General features: G+C 33.6%; 1 protein-coding gene across 1 annotated transcript in view; it reads left to right on the top strand.

Moving 5' to 3' along the window:
• Positions 1–27,433, top strand: part of LOC135835542 (leucine-rich repeat neuronal protein 1-like) — a 142,913-nt gene that overhangs the window by 26,622 nt on the left and 88,858 nt on the right. The window contains exons 2-3 of the mRNA XM_065349859.1: positions 4,318–4,392; positions 25,931–26,017. The gene's annotated coding sequence lies outside the window, so the exon portion shown is untranslated. The remainder of the gene's footprint in view (positions 1–4,317; positions 4,393–25,930; positions 26,018–27,433) is intronic.

The raw sequence follows: 27,433 nt of genomic DNA on the forward strand, positions 1-27,433 counted from the left end.
TCCTACCGAACGATTAAAAATTCGCAAATCGCTTATTTTTGGGTAAATTCGATGTATTGAAAATAATATTTTCTTTTCAAATATTTCGCATTAATTACAAGTATATTAAAATATGGAAAGATATCATTTCTGAAGCTAGGAAAGTATTTTTAAACGCATTGAGTCAATTTACAGGCCATTTAGAGGAAATTTCAAAAAATCGAGAAAAATATCCAAAAATTGTACCATATCAAATTTTTGTGTTTTTTTTTGTAATTACAAAAATGACTAAAAAATTGATACCCACACAGAATAGTTTTACGTATTTTCAGGGAGATTGCTCATAAGGAAATCCCTTGATTCTGGAACCTCTCCGATTCGAAAAACACTTGGATAAGTATGTAAATTAGAAGAGTTTCAACCTTAAAAAATTCCATCTCGCAATTTTCAGCGCTACGGAAGTTGATTTTTTGATTTTAGACGAATTTTTAGGGCATAGTGTTGTAGGTAATATTCGTTTTTTGGCCGGAATCAAACACACACCCTGTGGCAAAAGTTTGAGCTGCTGAAATTCATATAGGGAGGAGAGGTATCGAAAAATCAACTTCAAAAATTGAAAATTGAGAAATAGAGGGAGAGGAGAGATTCAAGATCCTCTTCAATTTACATCCAAGTTCCGTTCTCAAAGATTTCGGCTCCCTTGTCAGAAAAATTATCCTATGTATATACCTATCCAATTGTCTCGCCAACTCATCCTATTTTCGGAAAAGCGAGTGGAGGATACGAGGGGCTAATTTGGAAAATAAATAGATACGTTACTTCGCTATCTTAAATGAGTATAAGAATCAGCTGATTGCACCATAAATAGGCATACCTACTTATTCATTCTGATTTTTCGATTTTCCCTCATTATAGGAAGCTTTTGGATGGATGGATAGACGGATGCAAAAAAAAAAAATAGATACCTATTTGAAATCAATTTGATCACGCTTAGAACATTTGCACTAGTGAGAGAGAGGGAAGGAGTTTAAAAAGGATCGAATGGAGAAATAACCCAACAGGTATTCAAAATCATCGCCATTCAAATTCATTACTTGAGCACTGATTTTTTTTTGAGTTTGTATCAAAAGAGGGGGAGCTTTGTGCTCACAAGCGACCGATGTAGAGATCCTATTTTGAAAATTAATTCATCACGTATGTACATAATTGGCTTTAATTTTTTGTAAATACCTACCTACCTGGAAAAGTTGAACTTTTTTTTTACTCGGAGAATTCAAAAAGTTTTTCAAATTTTAATCAATTGATTTTGAATCTCTCATAATATATTCTCTTTAAAATTTCGCGAACAGATTTTCTACAAGTTTAACGAGTCTTGAGATATCAGCCTTCAAAGTTTGACAAATCCGGAAATTAATCACAAGTGTGTGAAAATGAGAAAGCTTGCCCTTTCCCACCTCCACTCCATGAACGGTCAGCACGGAAATTCTAGCAAACCACCAAAAAAAACTTGTAAAAAAATTTGAGTTAAATCGATTTTGGTTCCTGTTTATATGGAATAGGTTTAAAGACATATTAATAATAATACCGTGTTAATAAAATTGCATACTCAGTTTGCCGTAAATACACAGCGTATTATTTGCGGTGAATTGAGTATCTTGCAAACTGTTCAATAATATGTAGCTCGTATTTCAAGACCTGTTGAACATTTAATAATCTGTTTATGTGGCTCTAAAGAAAAGAGGAGTAGATTGAAATTCAGTCATAAAAATCTTAAACTGCTCAAACCAAACTGTCTGGCACAAGTTCAACTTTTCATAACAGGTGTAAAAATAAATTATAACCATTTAACAAAAAAATTAAATTTTTACTAATGTATGTTCTTTTTAACAAACTATTCTCGCTAAAACGATATTTCACTTTTGGTTGAGGGAAGCACAAAGACCTTCAAATTTTAATTGAAATTCAAAATTTAAAAAAATCAGAAGTAAGTAGAGTAGCATTAGCTGTTATTAGTTTAATGTCGAGTTCTAAAAATTAAACATTTTTTTCAACTCGACCTCTCAAAGCCTCGATTAGTGTACTTAAAACATGTTAAAAATATCAAAAAATCAAAACTGGCGGATGGCACGTCGTATGTAAAGTTTTTGAGAAAACCCTCTCAATGTCCCTTCTATCCACCTTCCAACCCAATTTTTTGAAAAAAAATTATACTTTTATTCAAAAATGACCTAAAATCTTGAATTCTGTGATTTTGCATCAACAGCTCATGAAATTTTTTTTCCAAGTTACATTTCAATTGAACCATCGTGTTTTGGCGGCCACTTTTAACATGAATGAGAAAAAAAGTAGCTTTCTTCAGAACTCTGACATGTGCGATTAGGCTGCTAGAATTAATCTCAAAATGTGCAAATATTCTAAATACTATCCTCTTTTGAATGCTATTTTTGATATATGTGAGAAGCTTCTAAAGAGTTAAATGTGACAAAAAATGAGGGTTTTCGAGGTTATGACTGGCAATTCAATTTTCCACGAATTTATTCAATTATCAGACAATCACGAAAAATTTAAAATTCCCTTAGGACACGAATTTTTTTCTGAAGGGTCCAATGCTTTGATGAAAAAAAATATCAATATCGGTTACTGAATGACCGAAAACTTACCTCGTAAGAAAGATCAGTAGGTATCGAATAGGTACCATTCGTTGCAAAAAAAAAAAAAGTGACGCGTGGAAGGTTTTTTTCCACCAAACGGACACACATGCTCGATACAGAATTAAAAATTCCATAATTAATCCAATTTCAAACTTCTCACTTTCATTTAGCGAAATGAAAGTGAGAAAAATTCCAATTTTTTATGAAATTGTTTTACAATATTACGATCCTTCATATTATGTACGTGAACCACAAAAAATTCGATTCCTTTTTACACGAGGTGTAATACCGTTGAAACTTTTTTTTTTTGCACAATAGCACCTAAATCGTTGTTTAATAAAAAAAAAAAAATACTTTCAGCCGGGCGATAAATCAAGATTATAGTAAATTTAATTACACGTTGTTGAACGAAATCGATAAATTTTAAGCTCTACTTAAACACAGCAGGTTTTTTTTTTCAACTCGACGAAACTTCGAATTACAAACATTATAATCTGCATTGTTGAACGTATTTAATTCTCTCCCATCGCTGATTAGTAGAAAAAGCGGAATTTTCATTTAAATATTACACATTGAAGCAGAAAATGTAATGAAAAAAGTTTATATAAATATTGAACCGTATATTCTTACAATGTGAGCTGAAAACAGCGGCTTTGTAAATATTTACAGCGATTATATTTATTATATTTTAAAGCACCTATATAAATATTACAGTTACGTTTTTGGACTCTGCAATGGTACACAATTAATGCATTATGTTTATAATTGTCGAAGTTTCATGCCAAATGTCATTATTTTGAAAAAGTTTGTTAATCAGTTTTATAACCCTAGACCGCAATTATTAAGATAACCTGTTACAAAATGCGAATTAACAGCGGCGCAAAGTATACTTTTGTTAATACGATTAAACAAGAGAAAATCCTGGCTAAAAATTTCTTCGTCGCAATTGTTCGATTGTCGAAGTACTACGTAGGTATACCTATAATACTTTCAATGATCCCTACAGGATGGACATAGTAATGGTTAATTTCGCCTCGGGATTGGTGTACTTTCAGATGGAGTGTATTATTGAGACATTATTTCATGTAGATGTAGTTGTAATGATTACACGCAGTTTTCAACTTTTGCCAACGTCGTAAATGAGTCAGATTACGGAAATAGTGTGGCAAAATTGCTAATTTGCTAAAGCAATTTGCATCCGTGTTCTTAACCAAGACAACATTCGTATTTACCATTTACGAAAACTTTGCAATCAACTTAACGTCTCATCGTCGACTAAAATTTACTTACTTACTTACTCGTTTTCTTATTCCGTTGCCTTTACAGCTTGTACAAGTTTATTTACGTTATCTGATTGAGCTATTTTGAATCATAAATGCGAAGGAGAATAGTTCGTTTATGAGCGTGCCTAGTTTTTTAAATTTGTTTATCTGAAAATCGAATTTTCAGAAATCAGTTTTGAAGCAATTGATCACTCTGTGAAATGTCTGTTTTTTCGAGATATGTAATTGTAGGTACGTAGGTAGGAATATCGTGGTTTTTAGTTCTCACAATTTTTTACAAAAATCTAAAAATTGAAATTTTCAGGAGCAAATATCAACCTAAAATTTCCCATTGTGTTAAATGTGGACTACTTACAATTTTTCACAACATTATCTTTAAATGCAATTGTTTTATTTTGTTGCAGCAAACTGGGCACCTGTGAGCAGTACACAACAGCAAAAAGCATCTTTATGCTTGCATTCCAGCTTCGATGAATTAGGTAAGTAACACCTCAGAATGTGATTACTTTCTTATTGCTAATAATGATATCCTTGGTATACCACAAGCAACCAATATTTTTAAAAAAATTGCTTTTTATCAAGTAAATAGCTACGTATTTCGAGGTGATCAGTAAACGTAAACTGGTTTTGCAATCCATTGATGTCGAAAAGCTCTTAAAATTTCCGTTCAAATGGACCTAAGCACGACGAATTTTGTTAATACAGTCATATTCAACTTTTGGGAACTTGACTAAAGTTCAACTTTGAAAACTGTAAGTTCATTTTTGGGAGGGGGATCCTATCACAATATCGAAATATCAGCCAGACATTCGAATGGGGGTGGGGGTTAAAATTATACAAAGTGAACCACTTGCCATTTGAACTTTCAGTGTGAGATGATCAGCTGAGAAAGTTTCGCTTTTTTCATCAAGTTTTTGATGATTTCCAATGTTGATGGATTCTTTTTCAGAAAGACCGGAAAAAGTTGAAGATCAATGAGAAAAAATTCAGAAAATTTTTAATTTGATTCATTAATTTTTTTACTTTGAAATCACAATTTGCAGTTGACAGTCTTGAATCTTTTCAATCCTCTTTCCTCCCTAAAAGCCCATTTCAATGTTTTTTTGATCTCTTTCGGATAAGAATTTTGGGATTTGGTGTTTTGAAAGTGAGATTTGAGCCTGGAGCAAACTGAAAATGAAAGGAAAGGGAGGGAAGGGAAGGGAAGGGAAGGGAAGGGTGAAAAAATATCTTCGAAACTTTGAAAATCAGCATTTCTGCAGTTTTTGCACATTTTATCACTCCATTGACTTCTTTCACCCCAAATCCAGTTTAATGGTGAAAACGTACCTACTTGGTAAGTAGGTACCAAATTTGAACGTTTGGAGAAACATGAGACATGAGAGACCTGTGGTAATTGATTTTCAACATGTTGAGAACTTTAAATCATAATACTTGGAGGCAGACCAACGAACTTTCGAAATCTCAAAAAATCTAAATGAAACTGCAGATAAAACTCGTTAAAAAATATTGTTCTTTTAGACAAATTTCTTAAGCACTCATTTTTCTACGAAAAAAATAAAAAGTAAATTAAATTGAGGTAAAAAGCTGAAATTCTTATATGCCTAGGTACCCTAATTTTGACCTCCCCAATCAAATAATGGTGGTTTCGAGTCATTTTGAAGCCTCCAGAAATCGTTCATTTTTTTTGGATAGCCAGGGGACGAAAAAAAAACAGTCAAAATAAATTGCAGGTTTCTATCTGCCCTAATAAAAATAATTTTTAGTTTCAGATAAATTTATTCCCATTTACTTCGACATTTTCCAGCCCAGACATGATTTTTGGGGGCGATGGGTCACCCGAAAAGGGATGTTAGTGGTTCCTAAAATCACATGATTCAAATTTTTGAATAAAAATTATGAAACGACCATAACGGTGAGGAGAGTGGATAGAAAACCATTTTGGGTCTGAACAATGCAGCTTACCTGAAAAATTGAAGGAACAAGTGATAGGTACCTACTTGAAAAAATTTCAAAAGATTTCTGATAATGGAAATCCCAAGTTTTTTCTAAACGTGGGCAATGAATGTTTTGTCTGAAATCCACGTGATTGGAGAGGTAGGATAACAACGAATTTCAGGGATTTTTTCCTCGAACTATTATATTTTATAGTTCTACCAACTCTCGTAAAAAGTGTTCATTTTGATTTGACTCGAATGCACCAAACCAATATTTCGAAAAGGCCAAGTTTCTAGGAAAAAAATTATGGATCAGATTGCATCCAAAATCAAGCTCAATTAGATTGACTCAGATTTAATTTACCTGAACCCAGCCCCTAAGCAGATCACAATAAATTTATTCGGATTTGTTTAGATAGTGGACTTTTTTTGAATCAAATTGCGAATCTAACTTGATTAAATTTTGGATTCAATCTGACTCAATTGGATAAAAAATTTTCAAAATCAGAATAAATTTTCTTTTTAGAACCACTTCCTGCGTGATTTATCCACTTCTTTATGAAGGTAGGTACCTACTTAGCTTGTGATCTTCATCTCTGAGAATCAGTTTCGTAATTCTTCTCAGTTCTTATCTCATTGATTTCATCTTTGCCTTAGTTACTCGTCTTTTGTCCGACTTCTTCAATGTCCACAGCCTTCAGAACTTTGTTATTCTTGAGGGTTGTATTCGTCAGCTCTGCAACTCTGAAAATCTTTGCCACTTTTTCTATGTGATTTCATTCCTAAGATACGTTTTTCTCTTCAAACAGTCAAAACTCAAAGTTAGCTCAGACTACTCTTCTCAATTCAGCTGGTTGACGAATAAAATCGGGACACCCGGTATATCTATCTAATCTCGGCTCGAACGTTTCGAGGTTAATTTTTCGTTGAAAAAAAAAATGTCTACGTAGGATCTTAGCATAATGAGAGTTCGTCGTAATTTGCATATAGTCGCATAACATTTAGATTTGAAACACTTCACTCATACGTATCGTGACAGCGACAATGAAAGCAAATAAGCTTTAAAATACCACCCTAGAGGTTTACTCACTTGTATGTATTATGCGAGTATATATCGTTGGTAAAACAGTGTTATGCAGTATTATTGGTAAATTCTTAGCTCAAACATAACATAAAACCTCAACGTCATTCTCTATCAACGATTCGTGGAAAATTCATCTTACTATAGAATAGCTTCCTCGCACGTTTACGTTTCCCAGCATCTCTTCCTATCTATTGACTTGAGAAAGGGTATAGAGCTTCGCAATTATAACGTCTTATACAGAATAGGTTGGTATACGCAACGAACGAAGAATTGAATTTTAAAACCTACGGTATGGTACGCGTTTCGTTTGTTCATCAACCTATTCGAGTAAATCACGAAGAGGGAAAAAAATTGGAAAAATTTCCAATCACATATAATATCTTCTTTGATTTTCTTTTTATCAAAATGTCTACTGTTATTCAAGCGAAAATAAAAATTAGTTTTCTATAACGAATGGTTTCCTTTTTTAAAAAGGCAGAAATTGTTATTTTTAATCAAAAGTTCTTGTTATTGTAACTCGCATCGCATTTCGATATCACAAAATCGTTTCATTGCAAACGACACCAACACCGCAACGATTCGCTATAAGAATTTTTCTATTTTAATTTTTGTTTAGGTTTCGACTTTTCCGTTTACTGCGGCACTGGGAGTAATCGTATTTTCCAAAAATAGATCCCTTATGTACTATTTACCTATACAAAAAAATACACTTACTTGTTTAAGCAACCTAAAAAATGATTTCTCACTCTGCAATGAAATATAATGCTTTATAACCCTTCGCATGTTTTTTCCTCCGACTCTTTTCTCTGCTCCCTTGGCTTACCTGGGTATGGTATCTCATATATGTATCTGCGACATTTTGATAACCATTGGATTCATTTATATCTCATGAAGTCTCCGGTATGCGACAGTCGAGCACCTAAAAAAGTACCAGTCATTTTACAAACTTGAGCGAAACATTAATATTGAAAATGGTTTTCGTTTTTATGTGTCGCCAAATGCTCGTAACTTTTAATTTTGCTTTCTTATGCGAATGATGTTGTAAATTTATATCAAAGATGCTTATCTATATCATGTGGGACTGTGGGTGTTTGATTATCTAGGTACATATGTATTTACAAAGGAACTGTTTAAATGAAAACTGTTCGATCTGAACGAAACCTATGTTGATCTGAAGAGCATATTCTAACCCCCGCCCCCAACCAAAATTTCAAGTGCTAAAATGTTCATTTTTGGGTTTTAGTCGAATTTTTGAAAAATTCAAAAAAATGTTTCAAGAGAGGTTTTTAATTTTTTTCAAGAAGTATCATTTTTTTTTTAGCAAAGTGAATCGATGTGATAATGTCTTCAATTCAACTCCTACACGACATCAACATCTACTGGTTTTCAGCCTTTCTGAAGCTGGTACTTGAGTATGATGACCCTGGATTTTTAAAAGTAATTTTTAACCTCAAGAACGACTTCAAAATCCACTTTGAAAAACCAATGCAAATAAGATTAAAAATTTGGAAAAAGTAAAAAAAATTATTTTTGAATTTTTCAGTGCATTTTCAACCACTGGCAACTTTTTCAGAATTTTTCAAGCAGAAATCTTTGATTTCAAAACTAAATTTTTGACCAATTTTGTGAATTTCAGAAAAAATGAAAAAAAAAACAAATTTTGAAATCAAGTACAAGCAGGTATGTAAAGAATGGATTTTTTCGAAAAAATAGTCGTCTGATGTCTCTACACGATCATTCAATCCAAAAACAATCTCACTTTGACTTTTTGTCCTTTACAGTGCGATTTGAAATTTCTGGAGAAATTCAAGAACTCACTGGAGGTTCCAAAAAAGTCAAATTACAATCGTTTTTGAGCTGAGTGATTGTGTAAGCAAACCGGACGATATTTTGTCAAGAAATCACTTATTTTGTACCTTCTTTGAACATCTGATTTTTCTTCATTTTGAAGTTCACAAAATTGGTGTAAAATAGTAAGTAATTGAAAAGGTACTTTGAAAAGTCATTTGAAAATGCGCCAGGAAATAGCCATTTCAAACCACACAACTATTTATCAATTAATACACACAGGTGTCAGGAAAAATATATATCGAAATATGCAAATTCGTTAATTATCTAAATCAATATCGTAAATCAATCAACTGAGGTTATCAGGTCCGGAGTTCTGGCTTGGCTGGAACTTGGATGGATGAATAGAGATCTGTAATAAAAATAATTGCTTTTGAGTACACACATGTACTACTCATAGATCATGCAAGGCTTGTAAATAACTCGTAGATAACTCGTAAATATCTCAATCTCAATCAATGCTAAAAGACCTCCGTCTCAGAATGTGCAGTCTCAGCCACAGCCAACTGTGAGGATGCTTCAGACCCGAGTACCAATTCTACCTGTGGTTCACCCATCAGTGTCAGTACTGTAAGGGGGGATCTGGACCTTTGAACCAATCTCCAATCTTCAAAACCAAACCAATGACCTCCGATCCAACAATCTTTGAAATGGAATTGACTACCACTCTTCAAACAATCTAACCAATTCACCAATCTTCGATGGGATTTTCCCACTTCTCCAATGAACACAAATTAAGACAACACAGTTTCCAAATACGAATTCGAATTTTTATGACAATATTATCAACGAAATATTTAGTGAGATTCTTCAATAATTAACACAGTTGAATATTCGATAGGTTATTTTTTCGTTTTATTTTTCCTTTAACACAATTGAAAAACGAACTATTTAATTACGATTTACGATAGAATATTTGGATAAAAACCACAGAATAAAAAAACAAAATTCATCAAATTTTTCGATACAATTTATTCTCTAACTGAACGAGAGATGGAAGAAAGACCTTGTTAATTGCATTATTTTTCTATCACGACTGTCAAAACTTAACGAATATTAATTTCAATAATTCACCAAATATGATGTTCCCTTCCATAGTTCCAATGTACCGTTAAATCACGCGATGCGAGCTCCAGTTTTTTTTTGTTGAGTCAGCAATTTCAAAAAAAAATTTCCCTTACATAAGCTAATTGATCTAATTATTGCCAAAGTCGAAAACGGTATTTTTTTCAATGAATTTTATAAGTAACAGTACCTATAATAGAATGATCTTCAATGGCCAACTAGCAGAGCCATTCAGTAACGCCCTAGGCACCAACACAGATTTATCTGAGAGGCCACATTATTACCTGTATGGCTCGTCACACATACTGCATAGTGGTACCCCTTTGAGTCCCCTGCAGGGTCCTGACTCACTGACAAGACATACAATGCGCGTATCAAAAGGCAACCACAGTACTAATCACAATCACTGTCTCAATTAAAATCATATTCATATCTAGTTACATTGTAGGTATGCGCAAGGCACCATGATATCATTCAAACAACTAAAGCAAGGCACATTCTAACAAGTATTCATGTATCAGTGTACTCAGTAAGATAACTTATATATTCGCGTAATACTTGGTATCGTAATCGTAATCATCAATACAGCGTCAACGGAGCAGGTATCTCTTAGGCGACCAGGGAAAATAGCAGCAATAAGCACAGACACTTTACTTCAACAAAGTCTTATAACAACTGAGATCTCTGTGCTCAGCCCAACTCTTTGCTGGTATATTTGTACTCAAATAAGTGGGAGAACCCTTGCCTCCGTCAACCATGGTCGCTAAGATAACCCCTCATAATAAATGCAACTCAATGCAGCTGCCAATAGTGCATCATAAAAATCTATATGTGTATCTGTGTATCGTAAAAATATATAGAAAACACACAGACACTAATTGCTCTAGGAGCCGACACACCAGGAGGTATTGGAAACACCAAACACACTAAGACAACAGAAATAATGTGAGAAACGCACAAAATACACTCATAATAAAAACAACTTCTTACATTGGTCAGAAATTCACTTCGGAACTCAAACTCCTGGAATTTTGCGGTAACCACTTAGAATGGTCGATAGGGTGTTCAATAGGTACTGACCAAAGTTATGGGTGCTGAAATTCATTTTTGGCCTTTCTTGAGTGATTTAAAATTTCTGGAGAAAAATTACAAAATCGTTGGAGACTCCAGAATAGACCAACACATTGTTGATGTATGAAAATTGAATTGAAAGAATAATTATTCAAAAATTATTCGTATTGGTCCACTTTGCTCAAAAATAATTATATTTCAGAAAAAAGGTTAAAAATATGCTTTTAAAAATAGCTACTTAGGTACTTATTTTTAATTTTTCCAATTTTCAGAAATTCGTCAAAAATCCAAAAATGAACTTTGGTGTCTGAAATTTTGGCCTTGAGAGTTTCAGGGTATGCTCTTTTGATCTAGCTTGGTTTCGTTCAAATTGGAGGGTGTGAGCTGAGACTATTCTCTTGTTAGTAAAGTAAACCCCTTGATCAGCGATAGGAAGGGAAGGGATACAGAAATCTATTTAGAAATTTTTTCTTCTCCTTTCTTGCCCCCCCCCCATCGAAAAATAGATCGTTTACAAACCATCAAGCCAAAATATTCACTTCAACCCTCCTCTGACGACCCTCCCTATCAATCAACCTGAAATTTGAAAAAAAAATTCAATGTGAAATAAAAATACTTACCTATCTACCTATTTTTTGAAAAAAAAATCGGTCTATCATTTTCTGAAATTTCGTATCATGATTTACCAATCACCCGTTAATTGTACCTTACAGCTATAATCAAACTGATAGAAATTGAAAATTTATTACCGAAGGAAAGGCTCAACGTAATACGCGAATTTAATTCGGCTTCAGTAATACACGAGAGCAATTTAACAGCTTTAAATAATACGTAACTTATGTATAATTGGGGTTCGAGTTCATTTGATATTCATATCCGAAATTCATAGGCATAGAAAATTTATACTCGCGATAAGAAGATTTGGGGAAATTGTTGACCATTTTTATTTTTATTTTTCAATTGATGTTATCAAAAAGGGTATAATTCACCGATGCTGGCAAATTATCTATTTTTTATATCACTTCCCTGTTCCGTCCTTCGTCGCGTTCATTCGGAGTTTATTTAAAGTTGGTAATTAAGTATATTAAAAAGTGTAATAAATATCGAAATAAAATATTATCATTTTTATAACTGCGGTTGTTGCGGATTTGTTGGTAGCAATTATGAAAAAGTTGGAAAAATATTTGCTCGGTTCAGACGCTCAAGTCGCGTAAATCTAATAAAAACTTTTGCAAATAAAATATAACTTTTCAAGAGTGAATGGAAAAGTTGAAGAATGACAAAAGAAATTTCAAATATCGCGAAGGCTTTTCATATATAAGCCATCGAAGAATTTTCATATCGTAAAAAGTCTATTTTTTTCTCGTTCTCGATACCTTATACTTACTCGTAAAATATTTAAAAAGCACCGATGCCGATATACCTACACGAGATTGTGATGTGTATAAACATCACATCGAAAAGCAATGACCAACAGGTTATTTGTTGTGTGTAATGATGAATAGAGAGAAAAATTGCTCATATTTTTTTTCTGCCTTGTTTTGGTATCCTTTTGTTAGCTGGCAGGTACTTGTCAAATTAGCAATTTTGTATTCATGCTGGAGTACTCTCGTTTCAAGCAAACAATGCTTTTGATATCGCGAATATAACTATTCATCGAGGACCCTAATCCATTTCGTGATGGCAAATCGCGCTATATTTGAAGAATTATTTTAATACAGCGACTTGATCCTTTACTCGTTAACAAAAGAACCGTCACCCGCAGATAGATTTGAAAAACCCTTATTTCGAATTTCACATAGAGAGACTATTACGACAAATATGTCTGCCACGTGGGTTTCACGAATATTACGTACCTACCAACAAGAAAAATGCTATTCTAATGATCTCCTCGGATGGTATACCTACCTAATATAAAACTTTTGTGTATATTAGAAAAGATAAAAAAAATCTTTATACGAGGTTGCTTTATTGTACTTTGTTGTATTCTTTTTCGTGAAAACTTTTCTTCTTTTTTTATGATTAAATAGCAGAATATTGACTTTGTAAATTTATTTCAAACTTTTTCCCACAATTTTACACAATTTTTTTCATCATTGCATTCGTAATCTTCTTTAAGTTTTTACCCCTCGTATACTTGGGTGGATTACGAAACGCGTGAAATTTCAACGAGAAAACTTATAAATCTTCATTTGCCGGCTTTAATATGTTTTTGTTTTATTTTTCTGTAATATAAAGTGTTTTTTGCGGTGTTCTCTTTCATAGAATTAAATTATTTTTTCAATTCGTGAGAACGCGATGAAGTTTTTATATTTTGCATTTTTTTTATTTTGCCCTTATGTTATATTGGTAACCCGTCCTGAATGTAGGGTGATAATGCGCCAGGAGCTGGTATAGAATTTTTTTTTCAGCCGTGTTATGGTTACTTGACTTTGTATATTTTACCATTGTCTGTGAAAATGGGTGTAAATGATTTTGGGTGTTTTAAAAAGGGATTTATTATAATAGCCTTGTACAAAAAATTGTCGTGTAACGCCTTAGGTGGTTGGTAGTACTGGGTTAATTTAGTTGAATGAGTTGGAAATATAGATGGGTATTGAACATGAACATTTTCGAAATGTAAGTAATTTTTATGAAAATATCTAAGCAATTAAATGCAAAAAAATGGTGTATTTGTTGGGGTTTCTGAATAAAAGGCTTGTTCACCAAAAAAGAAGAGAATCAAGCAGCCCTTTTTTCACGTTTAATATCGAATAACATGAAGCTATTCAAATGGAATAGAAAACATAGATGGTTTCATAGGAATTATTGGGTGACATTTCATATCAAATTGGGATTGACGATCTTTTAAATATGTAGATACCCATCTTTAATGGAAATAAACCTTGATGAGCGAAGAGCGATGACGAATGGTTCAAATTGCAGTCCTCCAAAGTGTTTTGAAAGGGAGATTAATGGTGATTCAAAGTTTTGAGGAAAATGTTTAGGTATGTATATCTTTTAGTGTGGACAACTTGAAATCAGAAAATGGTATAAAGTTTTATTGTTTTCTTGCTGGTGGGTCATTAGAAGCATTTTTTAGAGGTTTGATAACAGTGTTGTCATTTTTCTAAATACTAAAAATTAGCTAAGACGAGGAAAAACTATGTTACCTATACTTTTCTATGGCGTTCATGCTCAAAAATTTGAAAAATTACTTGCATTCTCAGTTTAAAGTATTTTATCAATAAAGGTTACAAAAAATACATGTGAAATAAGTTAACAAATGTTGTTTAAATTGCGTTTCACTGGTTTTATGGGAAATGTAACGAGACGTGAACGATTTCAGTCGAAAGTGTAGGTAATTCTCTACAACTTTGGAAATAACCACTTCTTTCCCAGATGAGGATTTAATTATTGAAGACAATTGTGAAAATATTGAAGAACATTAAATAAAGTTCATAAATTAAAATATAATTTTTGCTTTTTGGTGAAATTTTGAGTGCTGAGAGGAGTTTAAGTGCTTCTAAGTATCGACTTTTTTCTTTTGAATATCAAGTAAAATTTGATGAAAAAACTCTAAGGTGAAATGCCCATCTTTGGCCAACTTTGACAATGAACTTCTGTAAAAAGAAGTGCACTGGTTGAAATTGATAATTTTTTTATAATAGAAAGGGGCAACACTGTTTCAACAGATGAAATATCATCTTTAAAAAATTCGGTTGATTTGTTCCAGTGATGGCAAAACTTTTACATTTTAGTTCAAGTTCTTAGTTTCAGTTTTTAGTTTTACTTTTTTCAGTTCAAGTTTTCAGTTTTCCATTTCAGTTTCCGTTTTCCTCATTTTTTGAGGTTCGAAAAGAAATGAAAAAAGATGAATTTTTCTTTTCTTTCATGAATTTTCGTGCACTAATTTGCTACTTTGGCAACAAAAACTTCAAATTTCAAATTTAAACTAAAATATAATAAAGAAAATATATATATGGGCATCTTAAGTACATAATTGCAGTGATGCCAAAACTTTTACATTTCAGTTCAAGCTTTCAATTTTCAGTTTCGGTTTGTCTCATTTCAGTTCAAGTTTTCAGGTTTCAGTTTCAGTTTTTCTCATTTCAGTTTTAGTTTCAGTTTCTCCATTTCAGTTCAAGTTTTCAACCAGTTTCAGTTACAGTTTTAGTTTCCGTTTTCCATCATTGATCTGTGCATAGATTGCTGTTGATTTTTATTCATGCCTGGTGGATTGCGAAAAAAAATCTGGAAGAACATTGGCCAAATAAATACTTAACGAATGACCTTAGTTTCAAGTTGAAAATCAGGCATACATTTTTTTAGCCCCAAAGGTGATCCTGATCTTCAAAGAGAAGACATTTTCGACTTATTTGGGGTGGGGGAGGGTGAGCCAATTCCAAAATTTGTACCTATATTTAGTATTTGAAAATTTAAATCGAGAAAACTAGCCAAAAATTATCATTTTTTGTTTTTTAAAATTGGCACCACTGCATTTCAAAATATTCCCCCAGTTTCAGAAATGACATCTTTCGATATTTTATCAATCTGAAACAGAAGCTCGGGAAGAAAATATTTTTAAAATATGAAATCAACCAAACGATTTGCTAATTTACAAGAGCTCTTAAGGGTCTTGGATTTTGATAGAAATGGTCTAAGTCGAGAATCTCAGTACTATCTTTTGGGATCGGACCCCTTTTTTCCAAAATAGGTTAGGTAGGGGCTAGAGCGAAAAAAATCATGATTTTTTCAAAAATTTCCTCTAATTGAGAGCCCATATCTCCCCTCCCAGGGCACCTCCTAAGCTAAGATTTTTTCTGAGAGATATTCAACTCGTATAATAAAGCTCTCCACTGAATTTGGCTTAATTTGGTTTCTTCACTTCTAAAAATTCAATTTCCATTTGCTTATAAACCTTTCGAATGTGTTTAGGTTGAGAAATACTCTCAGTGAATTTCAGTTGACATTTCAAGGGTGATATTTTATGCTCACAAGCAAAAAATTTCGATCGGTAAATTTGTTTTTTGCAACTACCACCTGTTTTGGGGATAATAATTAGCTAATTGAATGTTAAAAATTGGACTTGAGATGTGGTTTTTCAATTCACCCCTTCAATTTTGGGGATGGGCGACACCTCTACGCAATAATATCATTTTTTTGCGGTGCCCAGCCCAGTTGTATTAAAATCTGAAGTATTGTCTGGGCTCACACACCACTGCAGTCGACTATTTTCAAATAATAGATTCCAAGTAGGCATACAGAATTTGACTTCGATTTATTCATCATACTCGGGTCTCAGAGAGACGAACGAATGTCTGTTTTTCGAGGCGAAATATTAGCTAAAAATGCTCCGTCAATCTGCCCACACAATGAACCGAGCTAACTGCATACAAAAGGAAACCCCAAACCAACCACGGCGTACATCCTAAAATTACACAGCATCCTTCTATTACACGACGCGACGGACTTGTAAACACAGGCCACTGTTACTACGTCCCACCGTGCCCGGCTGCCCGTGCCAGCGGAAGTAGGAAAGCTGACTGATTAATTTGGGCTTTGCGAAGTACTCGACAATTAAACAAGGACGATATTATTTCCTAATATTTGTCTGATTTATCTTTAGAAATTCTCAAACCTCGGGGGGACAATACGAGAGTACAAAAAGCTATCACGTGCTTACGCAACGAGTATATACTTTTGTATAGGTATACGCGTATAACCCTTTATGTAGCCTATACCATACGTATCTACGCGTATACATATGTGTGGGTTAAGTATGGTACCTTTGTTAACGAGTCAATCTCTAGATAAATTGCGTTTAACAGCTTAAAACATCTGTTCTAATCCTTAACGCAATCAAGTTGTAAAAAAAAATATACACTCATACAGCTAGAAAGGAAAGGGAAAAAAATTCTATCGCATTTAAAACATACATGAGAGATATACTTGTATGTAGAAGGGTATTACGTATAGTACAAGGCGCATACAAAACGACGTTAATACACATGTCTTTACAATACGAATGAACGCATTAAAATAATATATTCACGAATTCTGTTTTACTTTTATAGTACGCGTACTTGGCTGTAAATAGTAGATAGGTAGGTAGAGGTATGTCAATTGTAGGTGTACATGTAAGACAGCGACTATACACTACACGTTAAGTGAATAAATCGCGTGTTTCCGCGTGTGCATCTGCTCGCTTTCTTTGTCAATTGAAGGAAGATTAATTTGAAAGTTTACGCATCACGAAGTAGCACGTTTGACGATCTGTTTCAATGAATTCCATGTTCTCTATCTCTTAACAGATGACGATAGTCCGCTTCATTCGGTTATAACTAATTCAGGTGTATATAGTTCACGTATACGCATCAATTTCACATATATATCGAATAAGCATCGAAGGTATAAAAAAATTTTTTCTCTTAAACGTTCCGTGTGCAAGTTGAACTTTCCTCGTGCAAGTGTATGTGTGTGTATGAAAACGTCCCTTAGGCTACGTCGTCGTATATATCGAGAGTTAAATTTATCGTAAAATTCCAAACTCTCTGTATGACTTGTTGTGCCATACTCTGCGTTCGAATGTCCTGCATTCTCGTATCCTTTCTTATATCATATCTGTTTAGCTTGCCTCTTGCGTAAGTAATTGTAAATTCAATGCTGGCCGCTTAAATTCAAGATGAATTTTGTACATTTGAAAAAATGACATTTCTTACTCGAATAATAACACTTATCTTGCTCGTCACGTATTCGTATTAGCCTTGATTAGCATACACATAAAGCCCCCTAACCCTTTCAACTCTCGTTTAATGTCGATCCACTGCATATTAACGCAGCTATGTAGCTGACTGGTCAACTCGCGTCAATGGATGTATCACACATTATTTTGCATTGATTAGAGTACTTTACCGGTATGTTCGACAACGTTATTTCCCATATGAGTGTAGGTAGGCAGGTAGGTAGATGATACATATGCTGGAATTACATTCGTACATGAAGATGAATGTACACTACATACTGCTGCAGGCTGCAGCATAACCAAAGCGTCGAATTTTCAATTGCTTTTCGTCTCACACACACAGTATAAGTTACAATTTGTAGTTATATGCATTTATATTCAGATGTACGCGAAATTCTTCTTCAGCGGTTACATTTCGGGCACATAAACCCCGGCGTAAAGTTTATTATATTAGATGCTCGTTCGTATGTACTATATAAGTGTATAACAGACTTGCAAATTAAGATTCAAAGATTTCATTTTCAAACTAAACTTGCTAAGCTTTCAGTCGTGACAATAGTAAATATTAAAAGGCGTCGTTTTTGCGCCAAAATGCTACACTCCTAATAAAACTTACTGTACTACAAGAGAAACGAGCTATGCCATTTTCTTTTCAGACATACAGACGTATGGTTCTTAGAATTTCAACGAATTAGCAAGATGAGAGTACATAAATAACTTGCTAGTTAAACAATATTTACAAAATTTAACGTAACGATGAGCCCAACCGAGAGAGTACCGCCTATGGTGTCTAAATCGTGTTCTTTTTCCAAGTATTTCAACGCTTGGTGTGTGTATTATGCCGGCAGAAAAATAAGATCAGCGTTGTATAAACCGTCGAGATATATAATATCATATTACCAACTACTGTTTAAGAGAAAAGACTTCCTTATGTGTAAATGTATCTACTTGTACCGCGTTTCATCATTGAGATGATGATGAGTTTTCCAACACCGAAGTTATGAAACTTTCAACAGGGAAATGTGAAGGTGTTTTCAAACGTGGTGAAAAAATGGGTAACCTTATGTAGTTTAAGGGAATGGGTTGATGTTTCGGGCATTTTTTTAAAATTCGTTTTTTAGCTTCCGGTAGAATCTTTTTGTGAAAATAATTACAGTTCATCTCATAATTTTCACCTGTTTTGAACAAAAAAAAAAGGTACCTAGTTAGTGTCCGAAATTAGGTCACCCAAGAGAGCTTATTTCGGACATTTTCTGATTTGTAGAAAATGATGAAAATCGTTCAAAAAAGGTATTCGAGGGTAAAATAGATGAAATGCCCCGTCCTCGGCTTTTGAAATTTTGATGAAACATTATTGAGTGCCTTTAAAAAAATGCTGAAGCCAAAAAAAATTCTCCTACCCCACCTTCTCTTGCCCACAATGACGAAAACCGCTTTTTTTCGGGGAAAAATCATATTTCAACGAGTTTTGAATACAAAATTTTGAACTCACCCAAAATGTATTGAGGAGACACGAGTCTAGCAACGTGAATTTTTTCAAAATTTTTTGGCCCCTCAGGGAAGAGATATTGTCAAGAAAATCTCCGAACCTAATTCTGGTACACATTTTTCTTTCTTTCAAAAATATATCTGCATGAGAACTATGATTGGTATTTTTTTCAAATTTTTTCTCCAGGTGAGTCATCTTCAAAAACTCAAAAAAAAACTCAAAAATGTGTTTTTTGTGTCACGGCACCACCAAAAAAAGCGATACTGCCAGTATGATTCTTGCAATTTTGCATGCAGGCCTCCAAAAACAAAAGAAAATCAAACAACTTCTGGAAAACCCAATTTTGGGACCATAGGCACCCCTTTCCCAATTTTGGGGCAAAAGAAGACTGACAATACATATTATGGATATCGTTATTACATGAATCGAACTCGCTGAAGACGAATATGAAGTTCGATTTGCAGTCTGAGTTTCCCAAGGGTAACGCTGGGGAAGGGAAATGGCCAAAGTTCAGTTCTCTCGTGAAATGTGCTTCATTAAAGCGCTATTGATGCTCTAAAATGGTTTTCTTGATGGTGTTCTACAGAAATACATATATTATATAGGATCATAAGGACGAACATTGAATTGAATCGCTTAATTTCGAAGCAATTTCTGAAAATCGTTAAAGAATTGTCTGAAGTTAGGGAATTTGACAATACATTATTAGGTAGTAATAATTCAATTATAATGCCTCATAAGGTCACTGACCCATGTGTCTGAATTCTCAAACTCACAGATCTACATGTTTAGCCTCCCGTGGTCATATATTGTATCTGTGTGACCTCTTAAGGTCATTGACCCGTAATCTCGGTCTATTAAGGTCACTGACCTACCTGTCTAGCCTATCATTGTAATTTGTCTGCCTCTCTGTCTGACATTTCAAGGTCATTGACCCGTCTGTCTGGATTCTCAAGGTTGTCTGTTTACCTGCCTGGCTTCCCAAGATCAGCTGGCGTGCTTGCTGGTATCTTGAGGACATTCACCTGTGAGCCTTTATTCTTAAGGTCACTGATGTACCTGTCAATCATCCCAAGGTCATCTATCTGCCCGTGTGGTCTCTAGAGGTCATTGACCCATCAGTATAGATTCCCAAGGTCATACTCTGTCCTTGTTAAACCATCATCAATCAACTTGGAAGGTCGAAAATGATTTTTTTCTTCATTTCCTTTCAAAAATGTTCACTGGAGAAAATTTTAGATTTGAACCGCAACAAAAAGATTTTGAAAATAGGTCCCTAAATCGATCGAATAAGTCACAAAAACGGCTAATTCGAGTTTATAGGTACTGGATTCAATTTTTGCCCTGCTTACCTACTGATTTTTTGAAAACTGCAGTATCCAAACATCTGCTGGAGACTCCAAAACAGATCAAAACCATTACCAATTGGCTTGAAAAGTCGAAAATAGGATACAAACCAAATTTCAGCATTTTAGGTCAATTTGGTGACATTTTGATTTTTTTTTCTCATTTTTGGCCTGAATTTTATTGTCAGAAATTTGCCAAAAATTTTAAACTAAACTGCAGCTTGTGAAACTTCGTCTGATGGTGTATTTTGGGGCCTTTTATCGATTCATCTGTGCCTTATTCAAAATTTTTGTGCCAGTTGGGACACTTGGTCACTTTCCTTGTAAATCTAGATTTGACTTTTAGTACAAACTATAAAGTTGTTATCCGCACCAGACAGCACCACAAAAAATTCTCAATTTTCTCGTACAAATCAGTTTTTGATCATTTTTGTGTGCTCAAATGTATCCAAATTATCAGTTTGGTCATTCAATTTCAATCTTCCAACACTCTGTGTAAAGAACCATAAAAAATGCTTAAAATTGAAAACTTTGAGAGGTCTAGAAAGACGAAAGTTGACACGAACGACAGATAGTAGGTAAACAATCTGTACAGGAAACTGTAAAATGGTAAATAACATCGTAGTTTTCCGAAGTTTATTCCCAGCTAAGTTAAGTACTTCACTTAGATACGTATCAATCTCTCTTTTCTTCCCTAATTCGATACATTATTGTGAAATTTAAAACAATTGAAATTAAAGAACGGATACTTTTTCAAACCCTTTATTATTAACCTCATCTAATGCTTTTACTCCTCCGGCATAACTTTCATTATTCCTTCTTTGTAACTTAAACAACATTAAATACATTCTTGAATCAATTAAATCCAACCAACCACTTTCTGCTTTCGGTCGCGCTTCGAGAAAATCAATCGACTAGCTAATCGAAGTACCTACATAAACCAGGGAGGCTTATTCGTTCAATATTTAACCAACTGTGATAGCCAGAAAGTACCATAAAGCCTCTCGTGCACTAATACAAAACCGCATTCGGTATAATTTCCTTTAAAAATTAAGACACAGTTGCTATTTGTTTAGAGCACGTAATCGTGTATTTAGAATTCGACCAAATGACACCGGAATACGTATTAGGATAGATGAAGATCTAATTTTGCAAACGTTTTAGAGAAAAATAGTACAACGCTACCTAAATAAAAATACGATCATTAAAAACATTTCTAATGTTACAACAACCAACATGCAACAATAATAAAAAGTAGAGCTCCAAAACAACCAGAGAGGGTAATGTTCTCGCTCTCTTCGTTCATTTCCAAATGTTAGTTTTACAAGTTCCTTTTTCTATACACACTACACAGAGTTCCGACAGCAGAAGAACAGTTTATCATGAACCACGAGCCATCTTTAAGTGTTGGATGAGGAAATTATAAAAGGTAAATATCATTTTTATAAAAACGTCAAAAAATGTAGAGAAAAAAAATTCATTTCGTGAAAAATGACTGCAGTCTAAATGAAAGTTATATAACCAGCAGAGTTTCGTAATAAATGAAGATAAATAATAGTACCACACGTTCAGTAAAAGTTAATAGTAAAAAGAGTTGCTCAAATATGGTCTTAAAAATGAATTTAAAACGCTCGTAATATAGCTTTACAAATCTGACACGTAGTTCTCAACCAGAAGTGGAAAGCTTTCGAGGGGGTAAATTTAGAAAGTCGACGAGAGATGCAAACAAATTTTTAAAAAAAGTTTTGAATAGGTACACAAACAATACTGACAAAATATCATCGGTATTTTCATTTCATGATCAACAATTCACGTCATTATAAAAATTTCATCGAAATTTCTTCTCTCCACAAGGATTGATGTGTGGAAAAATTCAATATCAACGAAGATGATTTTTTTTTTGGTAATTATTGATGACGAAATTTTTACGAAAACGTTTTCAAGAGAGAGAAAGTGAACGAGAGACAGAAGAATGTCACCATATACAACGCATCGTAATAACTCCAAAGAGGGAAAAAATTATTCTAAATTTTTTCCTACAGTTTATAACATTTTGAATATATTTTATTCAGGCGTTCACCGTCATCGCCCGAGGCTTAAGTGCAAATACAAGACAGGATGAGGTGGAAAGGGGAGGGGGAGTCAAACGTTGGCGAACTCGTTGTTTACGGCTGATAGAGTATAATGCTTATTACCATGAAAAGGCTTATGATGGAATTTGAAAATGCATGTTGTAAAAAAAATACACTGTCGACGGAATTATTCAAAATAAATTCACCAAGTCAGCGGTATAATTGAGCATTGATTAAATATACAAGGTTGCTACCCCTCGTAAACTAATTTCGAGTCGGCAAAAAAAAAAAAAAAACTATATCATCTAAGAAAAGATAAAAGATAACTCTGCCCCTGTTTCATGTTCTTGTTGCAGTGTATACCCTAAGAATAAAAACCTAAGATAAGAGCAACCGAGCTCGCAATAAAAACTGGTAAAAATAACAAATTAAAATACATTGTTTTTTTATGTCGGAAAAACTCTCGCCAAGTATTAAGAATTTAAGCGGATATTCATTATAAGTATTTTTTTTAATAATAAAAAAGAGAGATTTCGTTACAACGTTGTATAAAGAAGCAATACTTGATCAGGGGGTTCGAGTACACGATAACAAAAGACTCCTCTATAGTATATCGTATCGTGCACCCCCTCCCCCTCTTACCTTACAAATTGCGTATTCGCGTTATCAGGGGCGAAAATTTTATACAAACGAACTTATTCGCGATGGTGCGAAATTCTTGTATAGGAAACTGATAAAGAAAAAACTTTTAATGGAAAGTATAAGTTCGAAGCAGCAGTCAATGGATGTAATTTTTGTAGAGTTATTTTATACTTTTATAAGTACTATACGTATCTTCTTGAAAGCAAGCGCGTAGAGAGAGAGGAAAAAAGGTCAATTTAATGGAAACGAATTCAATTAGAATAGACTGGATATAGGCATACAATGCACTGAACTTTTCAATTTTAATGAAGCGTTTAATATTAGGCTATGGATAAAATAACGCCACATTATTTCTTGCCACGCGATGATAAAAAGGTTTAATACATGACAAAGGTTTCATTATTAAAGCTCTCGGGGAAAAAAAAAGAAACGTTCGAATTACGTACACCCTTCCCCCGAAATAATACCCCCGAAAAATATATATATATTAATACCTGACAATTTATTAGGTAAAAACTGGCATTGTGGCCGGCTCGAAAGTTAAATCGAAACCCTCTCAGTTCATATTTCACAGATTTCCATAAATTATCCTAAAAACACCGGACTTTGTAAATTAAAAGCTAAAGGAAAGGTATTATTTTGTTAAATTCGCTTGTAAACAATTTATGAATTACCATAAACAACCGTAATCTTTTAATATAGCTCCAGTTTAAAGTCTCGACGCTTCCTTATCGTGCCCTACGAGTTCGTAAAGTGTTGTACAAATTACTGAAATTATTCCTTAGATGACCTGACATATTAGCGACTTTGTGTGGATGGTTTTTTTCTCGTTTTTTTCACCCGAAACCATCGACAAGAGTGATTGCAAAGGGTTGTGTAAGAATCTTAATTTTTCTTATCTTGTTCACTTTTTACAGGAGTGGGCTCTCTGGGAGGTCTACCAGCTCGATTCTAAATTACTTATTGAACACTTGCTTTAGGAAATAAAAACGTCCGAAGTGTCCCAAGAACTGGTCTATTTTTACAAAGTGTAGATCCTACAATTAGATCTATAACGACCAGCAAAAATTCTGTGTGCTGAAATCCATTTTTCGATTTTTGGGGAATTTTTTGGAAATTAAAATTCGGCCCAAAAATGTAGATTTGTTTTTCCAACTTTGGCCCAACTTTGATTTCTCAAGAATTCGTCAAAAATCGAAACATTAATTTCATTTTCAACAACAGAAAATTTGACTGGTCATGTATTTTGGAGACCTCTATCGATTCCTTTTCAATTTACCCCACGCCTTTAGGTATGTTCAATCAGTTTAAAATATGAGCCTTTCAAGCTTGGCAGGTTTATAGAAAATTGCAAACCCTCCCCTCCCCCCCAAACTTCAGAATCTGGCGGTGGAATCGAGAGAAATCAAAATATCTAACTTTATTTTGAATTCAGGTAAACTTGACAAAGATTGAAAAGTCACAGAGAATGGATTCGCGTATTTACGGCAAACTGGTTATGCAATTTTATTAACATCTTTGAGCTGCTACCGTTTGTGTAGTATAATGGAAATTCGAAGTCAAAATAACAACATCATCAGTAGCACTGTTGTGAATGCAGAGTACAATTTTGATTCAAAATTATCGATTGATTATCGATTGTTAGGTTAGTTCGAATTGTTGTTTTTTCAACAGGGACGTTCCTTCCAAATTTTGGGAAGATTCAGTATTTACTTTTGAATCTATCTCTCAACCATTTATTCACATCTGACCTAGGGAACCTCTTGAGGTGTCACACTCCGATTTGAACGGGACCGCGATCTTTGGAAAGAGCATAGTCTAAAACTCCCAAAACCAAATTCTCAGCTGCCCAAGTTCATTTTTCGATTTTTGGCGAATTTTTGAAAATACAAAATTGACTGTTTTTGGCGATTTATGCTTTTTTTTAAAAAGTACGTACTTGATCAGTAAAAATGGTCAAAATAAGTCCCAAAACTAAAATTAATTACTCAAATCCAAATTTTACCATTTCCAGCTATTCTGGAGCCTCCAGCGCGATTTTTCAATTTCTCCAGAATTTTAAATTTGCTCCAGAAGGCGTGAATATGCAGTTGGGCAGCTAAAAATCGAGTTGCATATTACACTCGACCTGTTTAACGAGTTTATCCACATTTGAGCCGATTTTGAAAGTGACACCTCAAAAGTGGCTTTTTGACCAGCTTTTTTCAAAATTAAAAAATCTAAAAAAATCAAAAGTTTCCCGTTTGTGTGGAAAATTTTGAAATTCACGCGAATCGCTGTATTTTGTCCAAAACTAACCCCCCAAATCCAAATTTCACAATTTCCAGCCATTCTGGAGCCTCCAGCGCGATTTTTCAATTTCTCCAGAATTTTGAATTTGCTCCAGAAGGCGTGAATATGCGTTGGGCAGCTAAAAATCGAGTTGTGTAATATTATCCCACTTTCAGAAATGATATCTTTCAATATTTTTGTATAATTGATACAAAACATTTTCGAAGAAAAAATTCTCAAAACACAACATTTTTCCCAAAACAGAGGCACCTCCGAAGCTAAAATTTTTTCTGAGTAACTTTCTACTGAAAATAAAGGTCTCTGTTGAATTTGGTTTTGGCTATGCAGCAGGGTTCAATTTGGATATAATGGAAAGGAAGCATTACTATACATCTTGATTTCACCATACTTATATTTCTTGGTACCTTCTTACCTATTTAAACACGTCTTCGTAATTTTTGCTTACAGATGGTGCTACATCGTCATCCTGCTGAGTCCTGAATTCATCTTATGGAACTGAAAATATGTGCCATTATTGTCATGTTCCAGTGAAAGGTAAATAAAATTATATGTATTACTTTTTATTTCAGCGATGAAGGATAGTTCAGTGTTTCATGCACTTTGATTCAAGGGAGGTTTCCTTTTTTTATTTATTTGTACATATTATTTTGTCTCAAGTTTATTGATTTAGAAAATTGGAAATGGGCTGTATACATATTTCCTGAATTTCAATATTATATCGTCATTAGATCACAATTCAATAATTTTCAAGAGCCTCCAAATTTTAGAAAATTCGCCAAAATTGGAAATATGAAATTCATTTTCCAACATTTTGCATAATGGGCTAATGTATTTTTGAATGTTTTTTTGGAATTTTTCATTTCAATAAAAAAAATCTTTTTGAGGAGGCCAGAATTTGTTTTTTTTTTTGAATAGGATACCTCTCCTGCAAGCAGAAATGTTGAGCAAAAGTACATATAAAAAGTTTCCGCCTCACTGCTTTAAAAACCAAATATAGGTACAATTTTTGCTTTGAAGTCATGATAAATTTTTTAAAACTAACTAACCATTCAATTTAATCACATGCATAGCCTCCAGCTGAAAAAATTTCATTTATATTTCAGCCTAATACATACGTATAATGTAGATAGGTACCTATATTTTTTTACACGTGTTTTACGAGCAGCTAAAAGCTACCTATGAGAAAATTTGGTCCACATTAGCATAGTTTGCAAGGCAGTATCGTATTTTTTCCCCTCTATAAACATCAATTATTTTTAGTGGACTGATCACATCCGTTGTTTATCCATGCATAAAGCATAGTGCGTAACTATACGATAAATAATTTGATTGATTGTTTTAATTTAATTGAGGAAAAAACTAACAGTTTGGAGACGCGAAAGGTGAAATTCTTTTAAAACGAAGTATACTGAATATACTTCGAACACATTATTAGTTCATAGAAGCAGGCTTTATTCTAAATGAAAAAATAATTTTATTCGAAGTTTTTTTTTTAAAAAAAAAAACTCTTTAATCATTTGAAAATTAATTCCAGTCTATCCATCTCGAGGTACATATATAATATGAACCCAACCTTTAGCCAACCTCTTACCCCCTCCAGCTCCAAAGGCTAATTATTTAAGTTCACCAATTACAAAAAACATGGATTAGAAACGTTTCTTAGGTATAAATTTTAAAATGTGCACGTTCGCCTTGAAAATTGAAAATTTTACCGTGAATACTTGAGAAAATTTGCTGAAAACCTTCTTGCTTTATTAGTATCGTGATGACGTCGACATTAACGTACGTACACCGCGAACTTCACCGCAGACGTTTCATAAATGAAATTATTATCTCGTCGAAAAAGCACCTGTTTGATATCTAGTTGATCTTTTTATTTGTGTGTGTTAAAAATGTAAATTACTTACATTTTTAAAGAGTGCTCGTAATTTATCCTCCACGCAACAGACG

The sequence above is a fragment of the Planococcus citri genome, chromosome 2 (genome assembly GCF_950023065.1).
Source record: "Planococcus citri chromosome 2, ihPlaCitr1.1, whole genome shotgun sequence".
NCBI classification, from domain to species: Eukaryota; Metazoa; Arthropoda; class Insecta; order Hemiptera; family Pseudococcidae; genus Planococcus; species Planococcus citri.